We start from the raw sequence: 5,000 nt of genomic DNA on the forward strand, positions 1-5,000 counted from the left end.
TTTATCCAACTACCTGTGCTAAAAAGTGATGGGAACAGTGTTTGTAATTTCTTCTACTTTTTCAGTGACACAAAGTTCAAGCTGCTTATCTAATTGGTGAAAATGCAATGTCTGTTTATCACACTCACTTTGACTATATATGTTGTAGCAAGAGATTGTTTCTCGCTTACGGCCATACCAGCCTGGGGGCGCTAATCCTTGATTGGAGAAGTGACGACAGGTGCGAGTAATTGAGCTGTGAGTGTTTGCTTGAGAGTGTTTGCTCGAGAGCTATTTTCGTTTCTTTTTTGGATTTTGCAATATAATTTATTGTTTTTTCATTTGGATAGTTTTTAGTTTTGTTTAGTTTTCCCCCCCTGCAGTTTTGCTGCCTGGGGGAGGTTTTTTCGCTTTCATTTTTGATTCACAATGACGGACAACATGGCAACGACAAACGGAACGGACAAAGACAACGAAAATGCGCAACGGAAGGAAAACGAAAAAGGAGGAATGAAATATGGAAAAGAATACACGGTGGCAATTGAGTTGGTGGGAGAAGAAAAGGTGACGACGATGGAATTACTACGAGCAATTAAGGAGACGTGTGGAGAGGTGGTGGGATGCCGAATGAAAGGAGATAAGAAATATGAAATTACGATGAGAAACGGAAAAGGTAAAGAACGGCTAATGGACGGTATACGGATAAAGGACAACAAGATACTGGCGAGAGATGTGAATATTAATGAATTGGTGGTGTCTTTTATGAATCTACCGGTATATATAGAAGATAAAGTGATACTGGACAAGTTGAGAAGCTGGGGAGTAACGGCCGTATCGGAGATAAGGAGGAGAGTTTGGCCTGGAACGGAGGTGGTTGACGGAACAAGGTTCTGTAAAGTTAAATTTACGGAAAAAGTCACATCATTGCCATATTCCACAAAAATTGAGACGCTGGAAGGAGCTGAATACTTCAGGGTGATCCATGACAAGCAGGTCAGAGTTTGTCGATTGTGCATACAACCTGGGCACATAGTTAAAGATTGCCCTGAATTCAAGTGTTTCAAGTGCGGCAATCAAGGCCATTATGCGAGAGAGTGTGTCGGAGAGAAGGAAAGGAATGTTTGTGGTAGATGCAGAAAGAGATTGGCGGAATGCAACTGTGGAGAAGTTATGACTGAAGAGGGGAGTCAAGTACTATTCGAGGAAGCAGTTGTATTGTCGGAAGAAGGAGAAGAAGATGGAGGAGATGATGTGGTGGAAGGTGGAGAGACGGAGGAAGGAAGAAGGGAGAAGAAGGAAGACCAGAAGATTAACGAAATTGGGAGCAGCATGGATTCAGAAATAAGAAGATGGAGTTTTCAGGAGGAGGGGGGGAGTGGACTGGGGGGAAGCTCGGGGGACTCACAGGTTTTAGGGGAAAGCACAGCACAAACAAGTAACTCGGGGGGTGAAGAAATGGAGAGGGTTTTAAGTTTAATGACAATAACAGAGACGGGTATGAACACGGGGAGCACAACGACGACAATATATGAGACGGTGATGAACACGGGGAGCACAACGAACATTCCAGAAACGGCGATGAACACGGGGAGCACAACGACGACTACACATGAGACGGAGATGAACATTCCAGAAACGGCGGAGAACACGGGGAGCACAACGAACATTCCAGAATCGGCGATGAACACGGGGAGCACAACGGACGAGGGTGTAAAGAAGAAAAGTTGGCTGGATGAAATGGACTTGGAGGAGATATCGGACTCGGATGATGGGGAAAAGTTTGAAAGAATGAGAGGAGGATACAGGAAGAGGAAAGCAGCGGAGGGGGGGGGAGAGAAAGGGTGGAAGAGGAAAGAAACTGGATAAAAGGTAGAGGATAATGAAATTATATTTTATAATTTTATTATTTATTAGTATGGTCACAATAATGTCGATAAATGCGAATGGGTTGAGAACAATAGGAAAATTTAATAGAATAGTACACATAAAGAATTCTGATATTTTATGTATTCAAGAGACGCACTGGGATAATATGTGTGTTTTAGAAGTACAGAAAATATGGAGGGATTTTATTTATGTAAACAATGGTAGGGGGAATTCATGTGGGGTTGCAATTTTAATAAGGAAGGATGTAGTAGAAAATGTGAAGAAGATATATAATGATAATAATGGGCGGTTTTTAATTTTAGACTTTGAGTATATGAGTAGGGTTTTTAGGATTATAAATATTTATGCGCCGAATAATGAAATAGAGAGAAGGAATTTATTTTTAGAATTAGCGAAATGGTGCAAGGGAAACTGTATTTTAGTTGGGGATTTTAATGTAAAAATGGATAGACTAGATATGACAAGGGGAGCTATTTTTAGAAGTGACGTATCTAGGGGGGTTTTAAGGAAGATGATGGTTGAAAACAATTTAATTGATATATGGAGGGAGGAGAATCCTAATAAGAGAGAATTTTCTAGAAGGCAGGTGGTTTTAGGGGAATTGAAACAGACACGGATAGATTTGGTTTTAGTAAATGAAGGGTTAAGGAATTTTATGAAGGATATTAAATATATTTTTACAACTTTTAGTGATCATGCTGGGTTAACATTTTCGGTGGGGTTAGATAAGGAAAGGAAAGGGGGGGGAATATGGTGTATGAATGCAGGGTATCTAGGTGATGAGGAATACGGGAAACAACTTAAATCTTTGATAGAAGATGAAATGGAGGATAGGCAAAAAGGGAATGATAAGTGCAAGTGGTGGGAAAATGTTAAAGAAAAAATAAAAGTTTTTAGTATTAGATATGCAAGGAAGAAGAGGAGTAGGATGACAAGAGCAGAAAATTATTTAAGAACAAAATTGAATGAAGAAATGAAGAAATGTGATAGTGATCCTGATTATACTATTGAAAAGTTTTTAGATTTAAAAGAAAAATTGAGCAAATGTGAAATAGATAAGTGTAAGGGTGCAATTATAAGAAGTAGGGCAAAATATGTTTTAGAAGGGGAGAAATGTACGTCGTTTTTTCTTGGTTTAGAGAAAACTAAACAGATGAAATCATATATTAGTGAGATTGAAAATGTAAAGGGTGAAGTGGTAATTGATTATGTGGAGATATTAGAAACGGTACAGAATTTTTATAAGGATTTATTTAAGAAAGGGGAGGTGGATGAGGGGTGTGTAAAAGAGATTTTAAGTAGTGTGGATGTGCAAATTGGTGTTGAGGATAAGCAAATGTGTGATAGGAAGATAACAATGGATGAAGTGAAAGATGCAATTAAGGGTTTACAAATAAATAAAAGTCCTGGAGTAGATGGACTAATTGCAGAGTTTTATAAAATGTATGAAAGTATTTTAGCACCTATTTTATTAGAAGTATATCAATATATGGAAGACAATAATACTGTTTCAGATTCCATGGTGACAGGGCTGATATCGATTTTATATAAAAATAAGGGGAGTAAATTGAAATTAGAAAATTATAGGCCAATTACTTTATTAAACTCAGATTATAAGATTTTAGCTAAGATACTGGCAAATAGGATGAAGATGGTTTTAAATGATATTATAGCACCTACACAAAATTATAGTGTGCCTGGAAGAGATATAGCAGATAACATAACTACACTTAGAGATGTGATAAATAAAATGAATAGCGATAAGATAGGGGGAATTGTTTTAAGTATAGATTTTAATAAAGCTTTTGACAGGGTGGAACATGCTTTTATGTTTAGGGTAGTGGAAAAGTATGGGTTTGGAAATGGAATTATAAGATGGATAAAATTATTATATAGAAAGGCTAGAAGTAGGGTTAAATGTAATGGGATTTTAACAGATTCTTTTATTCTTGAGAGATCAGTGAGACAGGGGTGCCCTTTATCAGCTTTATTGTTTGTTTTATCGGTAGAACCCTTAGCGGCATACCTTAAAAAAGATCATTTTATAAATTGTGTAGAGACTCCGCAAGGAGGTTTTAGTTTAATTCATCAATATGCAGACGATACCACAATTACAGTCAGAGATGAGGGAAGTGTTAAAAGGGTGATGGAGTGTTTTAAAGTATATGAGAAAGCCTCAGGAGCTAAAGTGAATATGGAGAAGTCAGTAATAATGTATGTTGGGAAGAATAATGAGGGGACTTTTCCTTTTAAGGTGGTAAATGATTATTTTAAGGTGTTAGGTGTGTTTTTAGGGGTGAAGGAACAAGAAGCTAGGGATCTGACATGGAGTGGGGTTATAAACAAAGTTAGGAAGGTAGTAAATATGTGGAGGGGGAGGGCTTTGAAATTAAAAGGGAAAGTAATTGTTGTAAATTCCTTGCTGATGTCAATTTTTATTCATGTCATGAACGTTTTAGATGTACCAGAATGGGTTTTATCTGAAATGAATATGATTTTAGTTGATTTTTTATGGGATGGGAAAGGAGCGAAAATTTCTTTTAAAACATTGATTGCAGGTTATGAGGAGGGGGGTTTGAAGTTGGTGGATTTAAATGTAAGGAAAAAAGCAATTAGAGTTAAAATGGTACGGAAATATTTATATGGTGAACTAGATTATGGATGGAAAAGATTTTTTAAGGAGTATTTGCAGGAGGTTGGGAGGATGGGGGACAATGGTTTATTGATGTGCATGAGAAAAGAAATGTTAAGTAATATACCATTGTTTTATAGAGAAGTGTTTGAAGCTTGGGGGGAGTTTTTACCAAATATTTATTATGAGTGTACCATTTTAGACAATATTTTAAATCAGCCAATTTTCTTAAATCCCAAGATACAATATAATAATAAGATGTTGTTTTGTAAATATTTTATGAGGGCTGGGATGAGACAGATTGGGGATATTTTATACGAGGTCATTCCAGGGTTCCTTACTGTACAAGCGATTTATGATAATGTTTGTGAAGTGGAAGATGAAATAAGCAAAACTACAGTAGATAATATGTATAAGAGAATTTTAGGGTGTATTCCTGAAGAATGGGTGCTTTTAATAAATACAGAGGTGGTTGAGAGAGCTAAGGGTTTACCGGTTTTAT

Source organism: Salmo salar, chromosome 08, assembly GCF_965601325.2.
Source record: "Salmo salar chromosome 08, fSalSal1, whole genome shotgun sequence".
Lineage (NCBI taxonomy): Eukaryota > Metazoa > Chordata > Actinopteri > Salmoniformes > Salmonidae > Salmo > Salmo salar.